This window comes from Pleurodeles waltl, chromosome 5 (assembly GCF_031143425.1).
Source record: "Pleurodeles waltl isolate 20211129_DDA chromosome 5, aPleWal1.hap1.20221129, whole genome shotgun sequence".
NCBI classification, from domain to species: domain Eukaryota; kingdom Metazoa; phylum Chordata; class Amphibia; order Caudata; family Salamandridae; genus Pleurodeles; species Pleurodeles waltl.
In genome coordinates, this window is record NC_090444.1 from 970,060,911 (window position 1) to 970,086,733 (window position 25,823).

The 25,823-nt window shown below is 46.4% G+C and overlaps 1 protein-coding gene across 1 annotated transcript in view; it reads right to left on the bottom strand.

Annotated features, from left to right (window-relative positions):
* The window catches only part of DHX57 (DExH-box helicase 57), a 531,935-nt gene that overhangs the window by 354,139 nt on the left and 151,973 nt on the right, over window positions 1–25,823 (bottom strand). The window lies entirely within an intron of this gene.

The window sequence follows — 25,823 nt, forward strand, 5'->3', positions numbered from 1 at the left end:
GTGGGTGGACGTCGCAGCAGCATGCACCAAGAATGTACAAAATCAAAATCAAGGTAAGTTGCAGAGAGGCAAACAAGCAATTGCAGAAGGTCAGTGTGATGGAACACCTAGACCTGCTTTGAGTAGTGAATAACTCTGTGAAAAGGCAGACAAAAGAGACAACACTTGAAGGAGATGGGGGTTGAGGAAAAGGACTGAGCTACAGGACTAATGGCAGCAACAACTTTAAAATTAATTCCTAAGGCGGCGCAGGCTGGGTGTACAATCCAAACACAGGATTCCTCTGTTACTTGGTTGTGAAATTAGAATGCTGTAATCACAGTCTCAACCAGCTGTAAAACAAATTGGCAATATAAGGTTGTTTAGATATTGTGGGAGATTTATAGGAATGGGGCATGGGAAGGGCAAGTTGGGAGAAGAGCTGAAGGGTGAGGTACCAGATCTTCTCAACCGGCTACGTTAGAAAACGGGGTGAAGACAGAAATATGCAACACAGAGAACAGACAAAGCCCTGGAACACACCTCACCAGTCACCTAACAAACATGAAGTATCCAAGGCTAAACAGCTTGATAAAAATGGATAGGCTGCTACAAGGGCTAGACTAGCTTGACAAAAATAAAGGTCTGATCCAAGAAATCCACTTACTGAGGAGGGACCAACAACGCTTTCACCCCTTAAACTAATTCTTCCAAATCTTCTTAGCAAGCAAGAAACTGCAGGGGAGGAGACAGGTACTACATCGCAGATTTAATTTAATGGTCAGAAGAGGGACCAGTGGATGGGGGGAGGGGTGAAGGGGTTTCCAGTTAAGCCACGAAATAGATATCGGGGGCACAACAACATTCTTTCAGGAGGAAATACCAGGATGGAAGACTTAAGGGCAGTTGACAACTGGAGTTTCAGGCACTTCCCAAAGGTAGACTTTCCTCATTACTCTGTAGCACATATTAGTTATGCACAGCTTTACTATATCAAAAGCACTTTTCAGGGATCAGAGAGGTAGACCACAAACCCATTATGTTATCAGACCTTGGTGCATCTCGCTCTGAACACTACACCGACTGGCACCACAGAGATCCAACAGTATTATGGAACACCAATTGGCATATCTCTAACTACCTTGCTACAAATGACATGAAGACACATACAAAGCAACATTGTGGGAAGTGCTTAAGACATTACTGAGGGGATACTTTGTAGAGAAAGCAGCATGGTTTAAAAAAGATGAGGAAAGCCTTGCTAGAAAAAAAAAGCCGAAGGGGGGACCGTCAACAAGCGTAACATATGCACAAGTGCATGTAATAACTGCACCTCTGTTGAAACTTCATCAGTCTACAGGGACAAATACGAACACTAGAGGTAGACAGGGTGAACTCTCCTGCCTAAACCTAATCAGCGATTTTTCAAAAGAGGCAATAGACCATGCAAACGACCTAAGACCGAAACAGGCACGTAATTACATCACAGAGGTAAGGGGCACTGATGGAGTTACTCCTGCTAGAGAGAGAGAGAGGAGGCCAAATGCTTTTGCATTTTCTACAACAAACTGTATAAGTGAGAACCCACGGATGCTGCAACCCAAAGAAACCATGTCTTTCAGACGTGACTGGGAGCGTTATCGGAGACAGAGAAGGTTAAACTCTACACAATCCTCCATGCCATCAAAAACCTCAAGATATTTAAAGTTCCAGAGCCCAAAGGTTTCACAACAACTCAGGGTATGTCTGCTACTAGTAGTACTTAGAGTCTTTCAGCGGATTCTTTGAGGTCAAGTGGTCACTCCCACTATGTTGGAAGTCTTTATTACCCTCCAAGTAAAGAAACGAAATCTGGATAAAGACCGGAATCTGACAGATTAATCTTACTGCAGGAGGACACCCATGGAAAAGCATTATACTTGATGTTAAGGGAACGGAGGCTAAAACTGCCATCTGTAGATACTGAAAAAGCCTTTGGCAGAGTTGATCAAACTTTCATGAGGGAAATGTTGTGAGGTACTAGAGCCAGAATACAGCGTATGTGCACATAGAGTGATGTAGGGATGCAAACACTGCCTGCTTAAATACCTGCAGGTTAGGCACTGGGTACTGCACCCACACATGAACACGGGCCACAAGGGCATTCACTCACTTTGAGACGTTTCTGCTGCATTACGAAAATGAAGGCTGTTAGAAATAGCCCTTTCTGTAGGATCACCCCAGACTGTTTGCCTACACTCCTTCTATTTTTGCTGAATTTGTTTTTCTTGGGCTTAGGACTCTATGCACTTTACCACTGCTAACCATTGATAAAGTGCCTGTGCTCTTTCCTTCAAACATAGTAGAATTGGCTTGTACCAAATTGGCATATTTAATTTCCTTATAAGTCCCTAGTAAAGCAAACCTACACGTGCCCAGGGTCTACAAATTAAATTCTACTAATGGGCCTGCAGTACTGATAGCACTTAAGTAGCCCTCTAAACACGTCTCAGGCCTGCCACAGCAAAACCTGTGTGTGCAGTTTTAAGCTGTCATGTCAACCTTTTGCCGGGCCCAACCTTCCTTTTTAATACATATACGTCACCCCCAGGGTAGGCCCTGGACACCCCAGAGGGCAGGGTGCAATGTATTTAAAAATTAGGACATGTACTTTTAAGTCTTACATGCCATGGCAGTGAAAAACTCTTACATTTGTTTTTTACTACTACAAGGCCTATCTCTCACATTGGATAACACAGGAGTTGCCTTTTTACATTTTATAACTGTGATTTCCAAAAGGGAAGAGATAACTGTTTCATGTTTCATGTCTCTGGAATTCTAACTTAAAATCTTAATTTATGGTGAAATCAGATTTTAAATGACTGAAAATAGCACTTAAAGAATTTGGCATTTTCTTGCCTTAGCCATTTGGTGCCTTCTGCCTGTCTCTGGTCACATGACTGAGTAAAGTTGGCAGTTGGGCTTTGTGTATTCCTCCTAGACAGCCACACACAATGGGAGTTTAGGTGTGACTTAATGGGCCATTACTGTACGGACGGGAGGGAGGAGCTGGACCCAGTCTCACTTAAACTTGAATAGGCTGTGTCCTGCCTGCACACAAAGGGCTGTATACCCTTGTAGTTAATCTGAAGCTACAGTAGGCAAGGCAGTGCTTCTGTGTACTTCAAAGGCACAGCTGTGTATAAAACAGACACGACCACTTCAGTACACTTCTGGACTTTTGGATACCCTGCAAGGATGAAGGACTGCTGGGCTGCTGAAGGGCTGCCACTCTGCTGGACACCTGCTTGCAGTGCAGACCTGCCTGCTGCCCTTTTACCTGGATTGAGACAGATAGGACCTGTATCTCTCCAAACCAGAGTGATTCCAAAAGCTAGTTGGATGGCCTCCTGATCTGAAGTCTCAGGGACATAAAAGACTTCCAGCCACCGTGCTTCTGCACATGGACTCTGCCATCTGTGAGTCAACCTTGCCAAGTGGTCTCATCCCAGTCCTGGACCCTTAGAAGTGGGCCTAAAGTGCTTGCCAGCTGAACCAATGCATCCTATCTGCTGAGCAGCCCATCTCCGAGCAGAACGGACGCATCTTCTCGCTGAGCAGTGCATCCTCGATCAGAATTGAATCATCATCGTTGCTGTGTGGATTAGACATGGCGCAAAAGACTCACATTGCCACCGCACCCGCATCCTGGGTTCAACACATCACCTTTGAACCTTCAATGCATGATGCTTCCTGGGAGCAGGTCCTCACATCTCTCGTTGACTGCAGCCTTGACAACAATGTTGAAGCTCTGCATCACAGCTTCACTGCTCATCGAAACAGATGCATTGTCTCGACTGCATAACCCATCCCCGACACCGGCATTCACATCGTAAGCCCAGTCAATGGGATTCTCGCTGACCAATGCAACAGGAACCAATGCATATCCTCGGCTGTGCAAAGCATCTTGGACTCAGATCCACGTAATGCTATGCAACCAGGATTTAAGGTACTTTGTTCAGCGGGCCTAACCAGATCCCTGTAACCGGGACACGCTCCATCTCGGTCGGCCAGAACTTGGGACTCTGCCTCGGTACGGTGCAATCAGATAGCCACAGTTGGTGCTCTATGTTCTTAAGGGCTGCTTTACAGTTTATTCTTTAAAAGTTCACAACAAGCTCTACTGATTGGATATTTGTGGTTTCGGTCTTGTTTTATTTATTAAATTAAGCTCTATTTTTTTTACCTGGTGCGGGGTCCTTTTTGTGTATTGTTTTCACTGTTTACTGTTTCAAGTGCTGTACAAATACTTTACACATTGCCTTCAACTTAAGCCTGACTGCTTTGTGCCAGGCTACCAGGGGGCGATCACAAGCAAGTTTGGGGTTTGCTTGTGCCTTACCGTGACAAGAATTGGGGGTGCTGCCTGACCAGGGCTTTCACACCAGTCAACCAACAAACCAATTTCTCACAAAGGCCATGTAACTTCCCACATCCTTCAGATCTCTAACACACCTAGGACCAGAAGAGAAATCTCTCCCCCCTAGAGGGCATTGGAAAAAGAGCTAGTGATAACAACAGATCTAGATCAGTACAAGAATGTTTTGGTATGTGCAAATAATTTTGTGGGACGCACATATCTTTGGCATTACATGGCAGCAATACTTTGAGCTCTGAGCTACCCAGGGGAGCAACTTGTGTTGGAAAGGCTATGGGCTGGTGGGCACCCCTTACTCACCTGTTGTGATCTGCCCAGCTTTGCACCCTTCTAGAGGGAGGCTTAAGGGGTGGGGATGTTCCAGTAGAACGTCCCGAATGATATTACTAGGTAGGCTCTCAGAGGCAGTTTATCCCCCTCCACTACAAAAAGGGAAAGATTATCTCCCTAATGCTACTGGAGGCAAAATAATCTACCTTCACTTGATTGGGTTTGCAACAGGTCCATACAGGGGATACGTAGCTCTGAAAATTGTGGTGGACATTCAGCATGGAAAGGTGAACAAACATAACTGGGAAGGAAGAAATAAATCAGTAAATGGTGGAATCCCCTGCAGGAGTACATGGGCAACGAATTTAAATAATTACAGTGCTGTTAGAGAATTTGTTTCCTGCACATCATTGACTATTCTAATGTCTATGGAACAACAAAGAGATATGGTTTCATTATAGGGAGAAAGGGGGAAAGAGAGGCCTGCATAATCGACTGAGAGGACTAGTGAGGGACAGCAGATTTTCCACAGAGAGGAAATGAAAAGGGGACCTACGAGAGGGGTCAGATGAGATGAAGTAGGGATGTGGTGAGAATAAAGATGAGTTAAAGGGAAACTGTATATCTGTTTCCAGAAAGAAAACAGTCAATGTATTTTCCACAAAATGCTAATAAAAAAGTATTGAAATGTAAATACTCTGATTATCACATACAAAACATGACTTTAGGTCATCATAACTGATCCAGAGATGTTCCTGAACCACGTGGCGAGGGCACCTAGATATCTAAAGTGCTTAAAGAGCAAAACAATTACAAAAAGTTACTATACATATGCTGATAAGATAACATAATTTGTTAAAAACCTTGCAATAACGGGCACAGTACCTGCCTCCATGCATTTTTTTTCCATGTAAAACTCTTGTGATGTGGGTTATGTAGATTTATATATACCATATAAAGCACCAAAAATAAATCAGTATACTGTTATGAAGTTTACAAAATGGCTTTTAAAATACAGGGACACAAATGAACGGTGATCTAAAGAAAATTGAAGTGGCACAGTAATGCATTTACATCTCTTCAAAGCAAGACTAAAGTCAGTTACACCTTTCGATACCAGATGACAGGTCATAAAACGTTATATTTGCATCCACAAGACTGAGAGCTCACTCTTGCGACTACCAATATTTAGTGCATAATTTGAGCCAGTAGTTGCCGGTGGTGACCAGCACTTATTTTTTCCTCAAAAGACATTCTCCTAGTGCTAGACAGGGAAAAGCACACAAATGGGCCTTGGTATACGCCCCGATATTTAAAAGCATCAGCTAGGCTTCTGAGCAGCGCTTTTGGCACCAACACTCACCATTTTATGAATTAAGCACTGACAACAATATGAAGCCATTTAGTAAACATTTCAAAGTACCTACCACATTTCTGGTCAGTCAGCCATTAAACCATCTCTGGGCAAACACCAAGCTTGAAGTAGCTGGCAGTAGATCCCCTTATTTCAGGCAACAGCAGAACTATTGCGCCACCACCTGGCTCTTTAATGTACACCTGGAAGTACAGGGTGCATCAACTTTAAGCTTTTACCGATGCAAAGAGGATTCTGGACCTTCAATGATCTGGGGTTTGGCCCAAACAGAGGGGATGACTGACTAAGAACATCCTGGTGGCAGCTTGTCCATTCCATTCTAATGGACAGCTCATCTGCCCTTGCCTCACTGCTTGAGCCATCCCGGACGTGATTTCTCTAGTTTTTTTTTATGAAAGGGTGTACAGTGTAAGATTGGCCCTTGGCAAATACTCTGTGGTGGCTCTCATGCCCTTAGAGACTCACTTGTCTCCTTTATTGTATAACATTTTTTGATAGTCATTTGGGACAATAAGCTTGGTTTGGATAACGCAGTGCTATTATGATCCAGGGACTACACTTGAGGTTTCACCAACTGAAAACACATTTTGCATTTTACTCCTTGCATGACACTGCAAAATAGGACTAGGCCACTGCACTGTAAATAGAGCTTTGGAATGTCACCCTGACAGTCAAATCAATATCAAATCAAATAAAACGTTATTGTTTCAGTTAACTGAAACCATAACAATATTATTATGTTCGCATGAGACAAACCCCTTTCAAAAACTTAATAAATGTGGCTTAATTTGCTGATAGCTACTTCCTAAAAGGGTTTTCCTTCACTATTATTCTGTATCCCTTGCCGGCTTTATTGCCTCAAATGAAGTAACATCTTTGACCAGATAACATTGTAATGTAAAATTATAACAACATAATGATACAATTCATCCTTATTGATTAATTTAAAAATGCTGATGTGGCGAAGACAGCATAAAATGGGACAAAATCCACTATATAGTCAAAACTGGATAACTAAATATAACTATGATCAATATACAAAGAACCATGGTTAAAAGTTGTTGCCTATGTATTACCTAGTGCTAATTAGCTACTCTTAGCACTTTGTCTTTGGAGCTATTGTTTTCTACCAGGTGCAACCTCGTTTAAAAGATCTCCACACATGATCACAAACTTCTTCAATTTGCAATTGAACTGAGGGTCTGAGACCCTGACAGTCATTCAGAAGCCTGCTTCTTATCTAGTTATTGGCTTGATTAAGTTTGGTACTGACTGACTGAAATGCTGTCTAGGTGGGACTAGTGTTACATCAAGAACCAGTGCTTAACATTTATAACTGTTTGTGGACTGTAAGGAAATGGCTCCCTGTTGCAGTTACCCCCCCCCCTTTTGCCTAATACTGATGCTGACTTGACTGAGAAGTGTGCTGGGACCCGGCTAACCAGGCCCCAGCACCAGTGTTCTTTCACCTAAAATGTACCATTGTTTCCACAATTGGCACATCCCTGGCATACAGATAAGTCCCTTGTAAAAGGTACCAGTGGGACCAAGGGCCCTGTGACCAATGAAAGTCCCTAAGGGCTGCAGCATATGTTGTGCCACCCTAAGGGACCCTTCACCTAACACATGCACACTGCCATTGCAGATTGTGTGTGTTGGTGGGGAGAAAAAAGCAAAGTCGACATGGCATCCCCCTCAGGATGCCATACACACAAAATGCTGCCTGTGGCATAGGTAAGTCACCCCTCTAGCAGGCCTTACAGCCCTAAGGCAGGGTGAACTATACCACAGGTGAGGGCATAGCTGCATGAGCAATATGCAACTACAGTGTCTAAGTCTATTCTTGGACATTGTAAGTACAGTGTGGCCATATTAAGTGCATGGTCTGGGAGTCTGTCAAAAACGAACTCCACAGCTCCATAATGGCTACACTGGATACTGGGAAGTTTGGTATCAAACTTCTCAGAATAATAAACCCACACTGATGCCAGTGTCGGATTTATAAAAAAATGCACACAGAGGGCATCTTAGAGATGCCCCCTGTATTTTACCCAATTGTTCAGTGCAGGACTGACTGGTCTGTGGCAGCCTGCTGCTGAGAGACGAGTTTCTGACCCCATGTAGTGAGGGCCTTTGTGCCCTCTGAGGCCAGAAACAAAGCCTGCTCTGGGTGGAGGTGCTTCACACCTCTCCCCTGCAGGAACTGTAACACCTAGCAGTGAGCCTCAAAGGCTCAGGCTTAGTGTTACAATGCACCAGGGCACTCCAGCTAGCAGAGATGCCCGTCCCCTGGACACAGCCCCGACTTTTGGCAGCAAGTCCAGGGGAGATAATGAGAAAAACAAGGAGTCACCCACCAGTCAGGACAGCCCCTAAGGTGCCCTGAGCTGAGGTGACCCCTGCCTTTAGAAATCCTCCATCTTGATTTTGGAGGATTCCCCCAATAGGAATAGGGATGTGCCCTCCTCCCCTCAGGGAGGAGGCACAAAGAGGGTGTAGCCACCCTCAAGGACAGTAGCCATTGGCTACTGCCCACCCAGACCTAAACACACCCCTAAATTCTGTATTTAGGGGCACCCCAGAACCTAGGAAATCAGATTCCTGCAACCTGAAGAAAGAAGGACTGCTGACCTACAAGCCTGCAGAGAAGGAGGAAGACAACAACTGATTTGGCCCCAGCCCTACCGCCCTGTCTCCAACTTCGAAAACCTTCTCCAGCGACGCATCCGACAGGGACCAGCGACCTCTGAAGCCTCAGACAACTGCTGTGGACTACAGGACCAAGAACCTCCCGTGAACAGCGGCCCGGTTCAAAACATGCAACTTCTTTGCAACAAAGAAGCAACTTCCAAAGACTTCACATTTCCCACCGGAAGCGTGAGACTTCACACTCTGCACCCGACGCCTCCGGCTCAACCTGCAGAAAACCAACACTTCAGGGAGGACTCCCCGGCGACTGCGAGCCTGTGAGTAACCAGAGAGACCCCTCTGAGCCCCCACAGCGACGCCTGCAGAGAGAATCCAGAGGCTCCCCCTGACCGCTACTGCCTGTAACAAGGGACTGGACGCCTGGAACCAACACTGCACCCGCAGCCCCATGACCTGAAGGAACCGAACTTCAGTGCAAGAGCAGCCCCCAGGCGACCCTCTGCCTAGCCTAGGTGGCGGCTGTCCCGAGAAGCCCCCCCTGCGCCTGCCTGCAAAGCTAGAGTGACCCCCGGGTCTCTCCATTGTTTCCTACCTGAAACAAGACACCTGCTTTGCTCATTGCACCCGGCCGCCCCTGTGCCGCTGAGGGTGTACTTTGTGTGCCTCCTCGTGTCCCACCCGCAGGTGCTCTACAAAACCCATCTGGTCTGACCCCCGAGAACGCAGGTACTTACCTGCTGGCAGACTGGAACCGGAGCACCCCTTTTCCCATAGGCGCCTGTGTGTTTTGGGCACCCGTCTGACCTCTGCACCTGACCGGCCCTGAGCTGCTGGTGTGGTAACTTTGGGGTTGCCTTGAACCCCCAACAGTGGGCTGCCTATGCCCCAAACTTGAGATTTGTAAGTGTTTTACTTACCTTCAAAACTAACCTTTACTTACCTCCCCCAGGAACTGTTGCACTGTGTCCACTTTGAAAATAGCTTATTGCCATTTTTACAAAGACTGTACATGATATTGTTTTAATTCAAAGTTCCTAAAGTATCTAAGTGAAGTACCTTACATTTAAAGTATTAATTGTAAATCTTGAACCTGTGGTTTTTAAAATAAACTGAGAAAATATATTTTTCAATATAAAAACCTATTGGCCTGGAGTAAGACTTTGAGTGTGCGTTCCTCATTTATTGCCTGTTGTGTGTACAACAAATGCTTAACACTACCCTCTGATAAGCCTACTGCTCGACCACACTACCACAAAATAGAGAAAATAGAGCATTAGAATTATCTCTCTTTGCCACTATCTTACCTCTAAGGGGAACCCTTGGACTCTGTGCACACTATTTCTTACTTTGTAATAGTATATACAGAGCCAACTTCCTACATGGACCGAAGAACCCGAGGAAAAAACTTCACCTTTAAGTACCAGAGCAAATCTGGGATACAGTAACAATGGTCAAATAGCTAAAAAAAATTATTTCTGAGGTGGAGTTAGGAGTGCTGCTTCACCTTAATAAGTTAGTTTTTGGGGAAAGAATCATCACAGGACATGTGATATATACATGTAAATATGAATGTCCTGTTAAGAAGAGTCCTGCAGACCTACAGACAACATCATTGCTTCTGTTCTTTGGTCTCTCCCATGTTCCTAGAAGGGGATCTGCATTCTGTTTAAGCACTGGTACCTAGTGATTGTAGGAAATTGAGTATTTGTTGATGGAGGTGAGAACCCACCTCAAACAATAATCACAATCCTTGTCAGAGTGAACCATAAAAGCCACAAAATAAACCTAGACTCTACTCTGGTAGTTTGGGCCCGAGCAGTCAGACTTAACTTTGAGATAATGTCTAAAATATCTGTGGGGAGCGGTCCAAATGTGAAATCTTACTTTTGGCCATAGATGCCAGAAAGGCGCTTGATCGCGTCCACTGGCCCTACCTGACAGCAATATTTACTCACTTTGGATTTGGACTATGGTTCTGCAACTGGATACTGAGCAATTATAGCTACCAGAGGGAGACTGTCCAGGTGAACGGTCACTCATCAACCTCCTTTCCCATATGTCAGAGGACGCGACAAGGGCGTTCGTCATCACCCCTGTTGTTTGTGCTCTACATGGTGCCATTTGCACAGGCCCAGAGTGTGCGCAACCACCCAGGCATTACTGGTGTCTGCTTTGGGTGGGAGGAACACTGGCCTACTTAGAAGAGGTGAGGCGATTTGGAGAGGCAGCTGGCTTTCGGATAAAATTAAAAAAATCCCAGGCCCTCAACCTTCCAGCAGATCACACATGACCTGGCTCAATGGCGTTTATACCCACTCTCATGGCTTGGCCGGATAGCTGCGCTTAAAATGACCGCCCTTACGCAGGTTTTCTTTTCCTATTTCAAACCCTCCCGGTTGAATCCCGGCACGATCAGACCTATGCAACAGGCAATGCTCTGTTGCGTGTGTGCTGACTAAAGCCCATGAATGACCAGCAAGCATAGCTATCGGCCCCCTACAGAGGCCGGACTGGGAGGTCCAAACCTCACAGCATACTACCAAACAGTCCAGCTCAGCTGCTCTGCTGAATGGTCTAGGGCAGAGTCTGAGACACTCTGGCTCTTTATTGACTGGAAGATCACAGTCAGACATTTATGGAAGATTCCATTCTTAAAGAGATCACAACAGGCTTGGGATCTATATTCCTCTCAAATCACTAGGACAGTGCTGAAAGCCTAGGGTAGGATAACAACCAAAAGGCAGGACCACCTTTCCTTTCCCCATGGTGCCTATAATGGGCAACCCAGACTTTGTGCCCGGACTTGGCCATACTGAGTTCCATCAGTGGCAGGCGCATAGCTGCCGACATATCATTTACCTTTTTCAAGTGAATGTCGTCTTCTCCTTTGATCAGCTGCAAGAAGAATGAGTTGCCGGGGACAAAGCAACTCCACTATTTACAAGTCTGACACTGGATAACTCATTCTACTATGAAGGTTGGAGCCCTGAGAGAGCAAAAACAACAAGTGATGGACGGAATGCTGAACATTGTCAAACATTCATCCCCAGTACAGTGATCTGGGCCTAAATCCATCGTTTTTTTGCTGCCCATGCCACCCCAGTTTGGACCCAGCCATATGCAAATCAGTCTTGATCCTGTTCCTCATGGGAACAGTCCAGCCCGAACTGCCAAGCCAGGTCCTCACTGGACCGGAAACAAGCATTCTGGGACCAGTTTCGGGGTTTCACCCCTCATCAGCCAGGCTAGCTTGAATCCAGTGGCATGGGAAGCACGGGACCCACGTCTGGGCATACCCTTCCCACTTAGGGCGACAAAGCAAAAACAACAAGTGATGGACGGAATGCTGAACATTGTCAAACACTCACCCATAGTCACAGATGTGGGTTTAATCCATCGTTCTTTTGCTCACCATGCCACCCCAGTTTGGACCCAGCCATATGCAAATCAGTCTTGATCCTGTTCCTCATGGGAACAATCCAGCCCGAACTGCCAAGCCAGGTCCTCACTGGACCGGAAACAAGCATCCTGGGACCGGTTTCGGGGTTTCACCCCTCATCAGCCAGGCTAGCTTGAATCCAGTGGCATGGGAAGCACGGGACCCACGTCTGGGCATACCCTTCCCACTTAGGGCGACAAAGCAAAAACAACAAGTGATGGACGGAATGCTGAACATTGTCAAACATTCACCCCCAGTACAGTGATCTGAGCCTAAATCCATCGTTTTTTTGCTGACCATGCCATTCCAGTTTGGAACCAGCCATATGCAAATCAGTCTTGACCCTGTTCCCCATGGGAACAGTCCAGCCCGAACTGCTAGGCCAGGTCTTCCCTGGACTGGAAACAAGCATCCTGGGACCGGTTTCGGGGTTTCACCCCTCATCAGCCAGGCTAGCTTGAATTCAGTGGCATGGGAAGCACGGGACCCACGTCTGGGCATACCCTTCCCACTTAGGGCGACAAAGCAAAAACAACAAGTGATGGACGGAATGCTGAACATTGTCAAACATTCACCCCCAGTACAGTGATCTGGGCCTAAATCCATCGTTTTTTTGCTGCCCATGCCATTCCAGTTTGGACCCAGCCATATGCAAATCAGTCTTGACCCTGTTCCCCATGGGAACAGTCCAGCCCGAACTGCTAGGCCAGGTCTTCCCTGGACTGGAAACAAGCATCCTGGGACCGGTTTCGGGGTTTCACCCCTCATCAGCCAGGCTAGCTTGAATCCAGTGGCATGGGAAGCACGGGACCCACGTCTGGGCATACCCTTCCCACTTAGGGCGACAAAGCAAAAACAACAAGTGATGGACGGAATGCTGAACATTGTCAAACATTCACCCCCACTACAGTGATCTGGGCCTAAATCCATCGTTTTTTTCCTGCCCATGCCATTCCAGTTTGGACCCAGCCATATGCAAATCAGTCTTGACCCTGTTCCTCATGGGAACAGTCCAGCCCGAACTGCTAGGCCAGGTCTTCCCTGGACTGGAAACAAGCATCCTGGGACCGGTTTGGGGGTTTCACCCCTCATCAGCCAGGCTAGCTTGAATCCAGTGGCATGGGAAGCACGGGACCCACGTCTGGGCATACCCTTCCCACTTAGGGCGACAAAGCAAAAACAACAAGTGATGGACGGAATGCTGAACATTATCAAACATTCACCCTCAGTACAGTGATCTGGGCCTAAATCCATCGTTTTTTTGCTGCCCATGCCATTCCAGTTTGGACCCAGCCATATGCAAATCAGTCTTGACCCTGTTCCCCATGGGAACAGTCCAGCCCGAACTGCTAGGCCAGGTCTTCCCTGGACTGGAAACAAGCATCCTGGGACCGGTTTCGGGGTTTCACCACTCATCAGCCAGGCTAGCTTGAATCCAGTGGCATGGGAAGCACGGGACCCACGTCTGGGCATACCCTTCCCACTTAGGGCGACAAAGCAAAAACAACAAGTGGGGTGGCATGGTGAGCAAAAGAACGATGGATTAAACCCAGATCTGTGACTGGGGGTGAGTGTTTGACAATGTTCAGCATTCCGTCCATCACTTGTTGTTTTTGCTTTGTCGCCCTAAGTGGGAAGGGTATGCCCAGACGTGGGTCCCGTGCTTCCCATGCCACTGGATTCAAGCTAGCCTGGCTGATGAGGGGTGAAACCCCGAAACCGGTCCCAGGATGCTTGTTTCCGGTCCAGTGAGGACCTGGCTTGGCAGTTCGGGCTGGACTGTTCCCATGAGGAACAGGATCAAGACTGATTTGCATATGGCTGGGTCCAAACTGGGGTGGCATGGTGAGCAAAAGAACAATGGATTAAACCCAGATCTGTGACTGGGGGTGAGTGTTTGACAATGTTCAGCATTCCGTCCATCACTTGTTGTTTTTGCTTTGTCGCCCTAAGTGGGAAGGGTATGCCCAGACGTGGGTCCTGTGCTTCCCATGCCACTGGATTCAAGCTAGCCTGGCTGATGAGGGGTGAAACCCCGAAACCGGTCCCAGGATGCTTGTTTCCGGTCCAGTGAGGACCTGGCTTGGCAGTTCGGGCTGGACTGTTCCCATGAGGAACAGGATCAAGACTGATTTGCATATGGCTGGGTCCAAACTGGGGTGGCATGGTGAGCAAAAGAACGATGGATTAAACCCAGATCTGTGACTGGGGGTGAGTGTTTGACAATGTTCAGCATTCCGTCCATCACTTGTTGTTTTTGCTTTGTCGCCCTAAGGGGGAAGGGTATGCCCAGACGTGGGTCCCGTGCTTCCCATGCCACTGGATTCAAGCTAGCCTGGCTGATGAGGGGTGAAACCCCGAAACCGGTCCCAGGATGCTTGTTTCCGGTCCAGTGAGGACCTGGCTTGGCAGTTCGGGCTGGACTGTTCCCATGAGGAACAGGATCAAGACTGATTTGCATCTGGCTGGGTCCAAACTGGGGTGGCATGGTGAGCAAAAGAACGATGGATTAAACCCAGATCTGTGACTGGGGGTGAGTGTTTGACAATGTTCAGCATTCCGTCCATCACTTGTTGTTTTTGCTTTGTCGCCCTAAGTGGGAAGGGTATGCCCAGACGTGGGTCCCGTGCTTCCCATGCCACTGGATTCAAGCTAGCCTGGCTGATGAGGGGTGAAACCCCAAAACCGGTCCCAGGATGCTTGTTTCCGGTCCAGTGAGGACCTGGCTTGGCAGTTCGGGCTGGACTGTTCCCATGAGGAACAGGATCAAGACTGATTTGCATATGGCTGGGTCCAAACTGGGGTGGCATGGTGAGCAAAAGAACGATGGATTAAACCCAGATCTGTGACTGGGGGTGAGTGTTTGACAATGTTCAGCATTCCGTCCATCACTTGTTGTTTTTGCTTTGTCGCCCTAAGTGGGAAGGGTATGCCCAGACGTGGGTCCCGTGCTTCCCATTCCACTGGATTCAAGCTAGCCTGGCTGATTAGGGGTGAAACCCCGAAACCGGTCCCAGGATGCTTGTTTCCGGTCCAGTGAGGACCTGGCTTGGCAGTTCGGGCTGGACTGTTCCCATGAGGAACAGGATCAAGACTGATTTGCATATGGCTGGGTCCAAACTGGGGTGGCATGGTGAGCAAAAGAACGATGGATTAAACCCAGATCTGTGACTGGGGGTGAGTGTTTGACAATGTTCAGCATTCCGTCCATCACTTGTTGTTTTTGCTTTGTCGCCCTAAGTGGGAAGGGTATGCCCAGACGTGGGTCCTGTGCTTCCCATGCCACTGGATTCAAGCTAGCCTGGCTGATGAGGGGTGAAACCCCGAAACCGGTCCCAGGATGCTTGTTTCCGGTCCAGTGAGGACCTGGCTTGGCAGTTCGGGCTGGACTGTTCCCATGAGGAACAGGATCAAGACTGATTTGCATATGGCTGGGTCCAAACTGGGGTGGCATGGTGAGCAAAAGAACAATGGATTAAACCCAGATCTGTGACTGGGGGGTGAGTGTTTGACAATGTTCAGCATTCCGTCCATCACTTGTTGTTTTTGCTTTGTCGCCCTAAGTGGGAAGGGTATGCCCAGACGTGGGTCCCGTGCTTCCCATGCCACTGGATTCAAGCTAGCCTGGCTGATGAGGGGTGAAACCCCGAAACTGGTCCCAGGATGCTTGTTTCCGGTCCAGTGAGGACCTGGCTTGGCAGTTCGGGCTGGACTGTTCCCATGAGGAACAGGATCAAGACTGATTTGCATATGGCTGGGTCCAAACTGGGGTGGCATGGTGAGCAAAAGAACGATGGATTAAACCCAGATCTGTGACTGGGGGTGAGTGTTTGACAATGTTCAGCATTCCGTCCATCACTTGTTGTTTTTGCTTTGTCGCCCTAAGTGGGAAAGGTATGCCCAGACGTGGGTCCCGTGCTTCCCATGCCACTGGATTCAAGCTAGCCTGGCTGATGAGGGGTGAAACCCCGAAACCGGTCTCAGGATGCTTGTTTCCGGTCCAGTGAGGACCTGGCTTGGCAGTTCGGGCTGGACTGTTCCCATGAGGAACAGGATCAAGACTGATTTGCATATGGCTGGGTCCAAACTGGGGTGGCATGGTGAGCAAAAGAACGATGGATTAAACCCAGATCTGTGACTGGGGGTGAGTGTTTGACAATGTTCAGCATTCCGTCCATCACTTATTGTTTTTGCTTTGTCGCCCTAAGTGGGAAGGGTATGCCCAGACGTGGGTCCCGTGCTTCCCATGCCACTGGATTCAAGCTAGCCTGGCTGATGAGGGGTGAAACCCCGAAACCGGTCCCAGGATGCTTGTTTCCGGTCCAGTGAGGACCTGGCTTGGCAGTTCGGGCTGGACTGTTCCCATGAGGAACAGGATCAAGACTGATTTGCATATGGCTGGGTCCAAACTGGGGTGGCATGGTGAGCAAAAGAAAGATGGATTAAACCCAGATCTGTGACTGGGGGTGAGTGTTTGACAATGTTCAGCATTCCGTCCATCACTTGTTGTTTTTGCTTTGTCGCCCTAAGTGGGAAGGGTATGCCCAGACGTGGGTCCCGTGCTTCCCATGTCACTGGATTCAAGCTAGCCTGGCTGATGAGGGGTGAAACCCCAAAACCGGTCCCAGGATGCTTGTTTCCGGTCCAGTGAGGACCTGGCTTGGCAGTTCGGGCTGGACTGTTCCCATGAGGATCAGGATCAAGACTGATTTGCATATGGCTGGGTCCAAACTGGGGTGGCATGGTGAGCAAAAGAACGATGGATTAAACCCAGATCTGTGACTGGGGGTGAGTGTTTGACAATGTTCAGCATTCCGTCCATCACTTGTTGTTTTTGCTTTGTCGCCCTAAGTGGGAAGGGTATGCCCAGACGTGGGTCCTGTGCTTCCCATGCCACTGGATTCAAGCTAGCCTGGCTGATGAGGGGTGAAACCCCGAAACCGGTCCCAGGATGCTTTTTTCCGGTCCAGTGAGGACCTGGCTTGGCAGTTTGGGCTGGACTGTTCCCATGAGGAACAGGATCAAGACTGATTTGCATATGGCTGGGTCCAAACTGGGGTGGCATGGTGAGCAAAAGAACGATGGATTAAACCCAGATCTGTGACTGGGGGTGAGTGTTTGACAATGTTCAGCATTCCGTCCATCACTTGTTGTTTTTGCTTTGTCGCCCTAAGTGGGAAGGGTATGCCCAGACGTGGGTCCCGTGCTTCCCATGCCACTGGATTCAAGCTAGCCTGGCTGATGAGGGGTGAAACCCCGAAACCGGTCCCAGGATGCTTGTTTCCGGTCCAGTGAGGACCTGGCTTGGCAGTTCGGGCTGGACTGTTCCCATGAGGAACAGGATCAAGACTGATTTGCATATGGCTGGGTCCAAACTGGGGTGGCATGGTGAGCAAAAGAACGATGGATTAAACCCAGATCTGTGACTGGGGGTGAGTGTTTGACAATGTTCAGCATTCCGTCCATCACTTGTTGTTTTTGCTTTGTCGCCCTAAGTGGGAAGGGTATGCCCAGACGTGGGTCCCGTGCTTCCCATGCCACTGGATTCAAGCTAGCCTGGCTGATGAGGGGTGAAACCCCGAAACCGGTCCCAGGATGCTTGTTTCCGGTCCAGTGAGGACCTGGCTTGGCAGTTCCCATGAGGAACAGGATCAAGACTGATTTGCATATGGCTGGGTCCAAACTGGGGTGGCATGGTGAGCAAAAGAACGATGGATTAAACCCAGATCTGTGACTGGGGGTGAGTGTTTGACAATGTTCAGCATTCCGTCCATCACTTGTTTTTGCTTTGGAGCCCAGAGACCCTTAACCTTTGAAAAAGGGCTTATTGTTAAGACCACAGACAAGGCTTTGATTACAGAACTCTACCAGATTACACTTCAGGCCTCCTCACCGACTAAAACACCGGGGCAGAGACAATGAGAGCTAGAGCTCTACAGTCTCCTAACATCTAAGGAATGGGGGGAGATACATTACAGAGTTCGCCACACTGCTCGTAAGGCTGCAAGCATTGAAACAGCTACTAAGTTCACCATCTACTGGTATTATACACCTCTCCGCTTATAGAAGTGCTACCATACTTGCAGGGTGGGCTGTTGGCGACAATGTGGGTCGCCCAGCACCTTATTGCATATACTGTGGGAATGCCCTAAACTTTCACATTTCTGGGAAAAGGTATTACAGGACAGATACACACCTAGATACACAACTGCTCAGATTTCCTGCCTACACCATCCTGGGACTACCCAACACACTCACTCTCCTGCTCAAATCCCGTAAGGGCCGCCCCATTGGTTTTGCACTAGGAGCGGCTCATCAGATAATCCTAGCACAGTGAGTTACTGCCACAATCCCCTAGCATCTAGCCTGGCTCCATTGAATATAGTATATCCTGTGCATAGAGAAGCTATCCCTGGTGCGGACCTCTCAAGGGGATGCATACAGTGACTTGCGGAAACAACCTATAACATTATTATCCCACGAATTTCTAGAGCTGACATGCCACGAATTTTGACAGCTGACATGCCTTCAATACATGAGACTGCTATGTCTCGCAGAGATTGTCCTTCCTACATCACTAAACACCAACTTCGATGAAGATCGTACAACTAACGTTTAAACCTTCTTACTTCGTAAATGCTTGTTAGTACCCCCGGGGAGGGATTTTGTAATTCTGTAACCTTGACGTTTATTCTTACCTTTGTCACATTTTGATGTGTTTGTTACACCCTGGCAGCGTATATTCATAATAAATAGATTTGAACCATAAAGTATTCGTGGGGGACTCCAACAGTAATGGTGACAAAAAAAAAAAATCCCAACCCAGTTTAGAAAAATAGAGAATATTTTAATTAACAAAACAACACTAAAATAACATAAATTCAACAAGTAAAACTAGTTATGTGATTAAAGTTTGAGTTAAATATAGCACCAAAAAGCACAAACTGGCAACCATGAATATCTTGTTGCAGTCGACTGGGTCAAAGTCAAAAGTTAGAGCAAACCGCCGCAATGGATCACTAGTTGGATACAGGACCAGGTTTGTCCAAGTGGAAAGTTACCTTAAGACTTGGAAAGCTTTATGGCGGTTGAAAGCCTTCTTTAATTGGCAGCAGACTGGACCCAACGGGGGGCTTGACAACACTAGGGAATCGTGGTGCAAGGACTCGCTCAGTATTGGACTTGAAGACACTGTCAACAAGGGTCATCAGCACTGATCAGGTGCTGCTCGGCGTGTAGTCCGATGAAACCTTTGAGTGGGTGCTGCTCAGCATTTAGTCTGGTAAGGTAGTTAATCGGTGATATTCAGCAAAGAGTCAGGTGAATCCATTGATGCTTGGCATCGAGTCAGTGAAATGTTTGGTTAGGAAGGGAGGAGTACACTCTGACCACAGCCAAGGGTTCAGGACCTTGGGAACAGTACCTGGGGGGTCAGGACTCACTCCCACAGAGGCCAGCAGAGGGGACCATATAGGCCTAGTTGGAGATGGTCAGCTCGAAAGCAGGAAAAGACTTCTGGAAGCTTGTTGTGGCCCTGTAGCTCAGACATGTGGTCAGTCAACTGACCCTTGGAGTCGCATCTGGGGGCAATCCTTTGTCCACCCGCTAAACCAGTTATCAGTAGTTCCCCCACTCCCTCTGGGTTTGAAGGCAGTCTGACTAGAATGACAAAAGTGAGCCAGGATTAGGTGTGAGCTTCATCCACAAGGGACAGGGTGGGCATTTTCTGAAGCTAAAGAAGGGGATGGGCATATTCCCTGCCCCAAGACCATCCTGGCAAGAAGGGAAACTTACTCTTCACACCCAGAGCTCTTTTGCCCCCTGTCTGGGAGCAATATACATCTTACCACAGGGGGCCCATCGGTAGTCAGGCAAAAGGACCTTTAAGTTTTAGACAGGAAACGGACAACTTTCTAAGAGTGTCTTTTCTATAAAAGTAATGGAAAATCTGACCTTACCATCAATTTGGATTACAAATAACTGTTAAAACGGGTCCTTTAATTATTTTTCTAGCTGTTCCCAAAGTGAAGTTAACACTTATAAAGTGTAATAGTGTAAACCAGTGTTAGCCTATGGGAGAGCCAGCCCTGCCACACTGAAACATGACTGTGGAAGTTTTCCAATGCCAGGACATGTATAACATTAAATAAGTATGTTCTGCTTTTAAATACCACACACCCTGCCCTATTGGCACTTAAGGACTTCCTTAGGGGTGACTTATAACTATTAAAAAGGAAGGTTTAGGGTTTTCAAAAGGGTTTGCAGGTCGAAATGGCAGTTTAAAACTGCACACCCAAATTGCAGTGCCAGGCCAGAAGACCATTTTTTACAGCGCTAGATTAGTGGGTGGCACAATGATTCCTGCAGTCCACTAGTAGAATATAATTTACAGGCCCTGGGTATATGTAGTACCATATACTAGGGACTTACAATTAGATTAAAAGTGCCAGTCAGGTGTACACTAATTGTAACATGTCCAAAAGGGAGAACACAAGCACTTTACTATGGGTTAGCAGGGGTAGAGTGCGCAGGGTTCTATGGCTAACAAAACGGATTCAGCAAAAGAAAGCAAAATCCTGAGGGAATACCACGTAAAAGATGGTCCTTTCCAACAGTGATGACTGAATTGTAATGACGGGAGCAAAATTAAATGTAGCCCAATACACTTTATTCAAAGTAATTGTACTAATAAACGTACATTTAGACATAACAGTGCAAATGTAAAATTTTATTACCACAGTACAGCGAAATGCGCATGAGAAAAACACTATTACCTCCCATATTTCATGTTAAAATGGTCTTACAAAGAGAAAAAAACTCTCCCAAAATGTAGGAGGCTCCTTCACTGGGATTTTACCTTACTGCGCAAGTTTAACATTTTGAATCTTGGATTTGGTTAAATATCATTTTTATTGAGTTTTATCATTGTTTGACAAAGTACAGAGCCATTCTGACATTACACTGCTTCATAGCATAGATAAAGTTTCAGGAATTAAGGTAGCCCTACATAGAAATAAAAGACTGATAAGAGATAGGAATAGCTTAACTCCAAAGTGTAATATCCTGTGACATTAATTTCCATACTGTGCATCTAATAGATTACAACTAGAATTGCCTAATAAAACAACTGAAGAGTCCCAGCACTCTTGGTCTAGGATGGCATTCATAATGAGGTAGATCTTTTGATGTGTATTCGAGCAGTAGTCCCGAAGTCCCTTCAGAATTTGTATGGTCTTCTTTAGCATTGCTAGTCATTTGTTCCACGGCTATGATTTTCTGATAGCCCATGCCACTGAGTTAAGGACAGTGTGCCATTTAATTATTTTTTTTAAAGGAAAGCTACAGCTAATTACACCGCTCCCAGGTACTGTTACACTAAGTGTCATCAATATTTGAGATTTTCTTAGATCCTGACTTCTGGAACTCCAGCAGTCTCACTCGAAGTTCGAGAGGAATGTGGCAACGCAAGATTTCTTTCAGTGCTTTAGAGACCTCTTTTGAGAAAGTGCATAATTCCTGTGTTTATGCAACATGATTTTAACCAACTGCACCCTCTTGAGCATTCTGAGGAAGCATTCGGGTATCTCAAGTGTAGTTTGATGTCTGTGGAATACCACATGTATCATTTTGTAGTGTACTTCCTAATTTTGTTATACAAATAGTGCTTTTATGGATATCCCATCTGAGCATTTCCTACCATTCTGTATTCTAACAGCTTTGCCCCCGCAGTTCTATTGTGTCCACTATGGGTTTGAACATGATCCCGTGAAGCCATCATATATTTAAGAGATTATGTTCTGAGAATCACTAATTGTAGGGGGTAGTTTCTCGAAAGGAGTTTTGCCCCTTCTGGCCGTTTCCTCCGCTGATTGGTGTAAGATCCAATGTCTCACCTGTGCATATCTCAAATGTTCTGTACTGACTGAATTATGTTACTATGCCCTTCTGAAACATACTCAGTATTGCTCTGCACCCTCCAGACTCCCATCTGTGAAATGGACCTGCTCACAAAGCTGAGGCAGATTTAGAATTAACTTGTATTGGAGTAAGTAGGATGGAAATGTGCTGAGGTATCATGTTGCCACCACCTTGGGCCTCATTTTGAAATGTGGATGTAAAAGTTGCGCTCAGTAGAGCATTGACAGGTTGAAAGTCTTTTGTTGCCAAAAGAGAAACCATAATTATCTACATAGGGCTGCAACACCTATGGATTCCCCGATATTTTTAGCCTCTGCTTTTAGCGTTTAACCATTATTCTCAGTTGTGCTGCCCAGTAGTAGAACTTAAATTTCACAAACAGCAGGATGGAGTTCCATTACAGTTTCATTAGGATCCTGAACCATGAATTGTGCCAGACAAAAGACAGCATTTGTAGCTTATCAAAGTGATTTGCCTAGTTTAACTGGAAGTGCCTGAAAAATGAATATTACCCTTGGCAGTATGGTCACCTCCATAAGGTTCTATGTACAAAAACAAATAACCAGCTCTGAATAGATCTGAACTTTTGAAACAAGTGGAAATCCCTAAATATGTAATGAATGTTGAAGCCAGCTTAAATGAGCATTGTTCCAAATTTGTATTACTTTATCAGGTGGCAAGGTCAGGTTTACTATTTTATATTCACTTGGTAAGCACTTACAGGTCGCATATCAAGCTACGGAGCAAGGTTTTTGGCTTACAGAACCATTTTTATGTTCATTTAGACCAAACCATTTACACTTTTTAGATCATCTGAATGTCTAATGTTAAAGGCCAGCTGTTCACAGCTTACTGCAAAAAGTAGCAGGGAAAGAGGGCACACTGTCATATCCCCCTTTCAAGCTAAAATATCTATATCTATATGACATTCACAGTTACCATGGTTGTACAGAGCTGGTAATTCCCCAGCACCATAGTTTTATACCATAGGATAAACCCAAACTTTTGCAAAGAGTTTTCCCAATAAAGACTAGTAGATCTGGTCAAACACATTTTTAGCACCCAAAAAGGCTTAACCTAAAGGGAATTTTTTGTTCGGAACTTTCTCAACCACCTGGACTATCCATCTGATGTTATTATGTGTCTGCCTTTCCCTATATAAATCCAGATTGGACAAGGTGGATTTGCTGTGGAAGGACATCTACTGCAATGGCCTAGACTTTCATGTACATCTTTAATACAATACTGAGAAGAGCTGCTGGCCTGCAGGACTGACGGAGACGAGGTCTTTGTCAGTGTTTGGAATGATAGTTACAATAGATTTGTCCTGCATCAGCAAAGTAATCACTTTCACAAATTTTGAGGTGAGGAGAGGAACAAAGTTCTACTCTAAATCCATTAGTCCTGAGACTTTACTGAATTTCAATGTCTGGATAACAAGCCTTAGTTAGCTTCTGTAAGGGCGCCTCTAGGTGCTCCATTTGTTCTAAGGTTAATTTAATAAGATTCCTTAAGAGAGGTAATCTGTCGGTTGCTCTTAGGAATAGGACTCCACCTAGTACAGGTGACAACATTTCCATTTCTTAAAGCTTTTCAGTGTCTCCTGTGTAAGACTCTCCAGTGGGGAAGTGTATGGCTTTTATATATATGTTTTCAGGTTAGCCTCAATCGGTGGTATAAATGCATGCACTTAATTGCTAAAATCAAAGGTATGTTTTCATGAAATCTACTCTATTGGTATTAATTTTTTCAAGTGACCTTTAATGGTTGTCTATTTCCTTAAATGCTTAAATGAGGATGATTGTGTATACTCTTCTTCAATGTCTCAGTTTCTTCCGTTCACAATCTGCAAAGGTTAAACATTAAAGCTATGTTTTTGCCATTTAGAACCATTTTAGATGTGTCACACAATCCTGATGGCAATATCTCTCACCATTAATTTATCTCAACGTATACATTTATTTGTTGTTTTAGTTTGGCTCTGAGTACTGGGTCTCTAAGAAAAGAAGGATGAAGTTGAAGTTGCTAAGAATAAGGCCTTCTCTGTTGCTGCCGCAGATCAATCTTTACATGTACGGTAAAGTGATCAGAAACTGCTATGAAACTGTAGGAAGCTGGAATGGTGTGTGGTGGGTACCTATGGTACTTACACCTTATAGCAGGTATCGCCTCTTAGTGAAGTGTAGGCAGTGTCTAGAAGCCAGGCTCTCTATAGATAGCTGTGGATGAGCAGCCAAGGCTTATCTAGGAGACATGGAAAGCTCATGCAATACCACTGTAGTCACACAGCACTTACATACATGAAAGAAAACATTCAGTTGTACAAAAATAAAGGCACTTTATTTTTGGCACAAATAACCACAAAACACTAGACAGGTGACCCACTCTTAGGAGGCAAATAAGTAACTAAATATATACACTAGCAATCAGAAATAGGCATAGCAAAGGCTAGAAAACAGTCCAAACAGTAATAACCAGTAGTGACCCTAGGGGGAGCACAAACCATACACTAAAAAAAACCAGAATGTGAACAAGGTACCCCCAGCTAGGTACGTAAAATGTGTAGAGGGGAGCTGGGAGTACTAGAGAACCACAAACGTAAGTAATACAGTACCCCCCAGTGACCAGAAATGCAGGAGTAAAACACTGGATTTTCCCCAAACCACCCAAAAGGAGGAAAAAATGAAAAAGAAGACACTCAGAGGAGACTGCAAGAAAACCAGCAGTGGATTCCTGAAGAAAGAAGACCTGTGGAGGGAGGGGACAGAATCAAAGAGAGACAGTGGAGTCCTGGAGGAGTAGGAGGTACTACCCACCCAGCTGTGGATGCATGAGTTGGTCGACGGTACTGAAGAACAGGTCAGCACTGCAGCCCTGGAGCCAGAGAAGAGTTCCTGATGGATTCAGAAGATGTCCCACGCCGGAAGTAAGATTACAGACGAGTGTTGGTGCAGGATTTCCACCAACAAGCCTTGGCAAAGGCAAACTTGCGGTTAGTGGGAAAGAGGTGCTGCTGGGGACCAGCAAGGGCCAGGAGGACTCAACCCAGGAGGGGGAGTCACAGGGGACCCTCAGCAATGCAGAGAGTCCACAGAAGAAGAGGCAGCACCCACAGAGGTCCCACAGGACGGGGACACAGGAGTCGCAGAAGGAGCCCACGCAGCACTACAGAAGTGGATCCCACGCCGCAGGAGAACCACGTAGGAGGCTGTGCTTCACAGGATGAGGTGCTGGAGACTGAAGCTACACGTCGCCTGAAGATCCCTTGAAGGAGATGCAAACAAGCATTGGCAGCTGCAAGAGATGCGGTGTACGGGGGCACTGACCTGAGTGGGAAGGCAAAGGCTTACCTCTGCCAAAGTTGAACAGCTGGCAGGAGGACACAGAGGACTACTCCGGACCACTATTCATGGTACAGGATCCACGCAACTCAGCAGGAGAGGAGATCCACGCAGCAGGTCGTCACTTGTCGTAAGTGCCTGCGGTAGCAGGGGAGTGACTCCTTTACTCCAGCGAGGAAATTGTTGCAAAGCTGGCAGGAGCCCTGGAAACAATGTTGCTGAAGAGTTCTTTCTTCTTGGAAGCAGCTTGTCAGCTCCTGGAGGTTCCAGTGGTAGTTCTGGAGGCCTGAAGTCGAGGTGAAGGATGCAGAGGAGTCCTACTGGAATCTTGCAAACTGAATTTGAGGACCTCACCCAAGAGAGAGACCCTTAATAGCCCTGGTCACCTAACCAGGTAAGCACCTATCAGGAGGGAGCTCTGACGTCAGCTGCCTG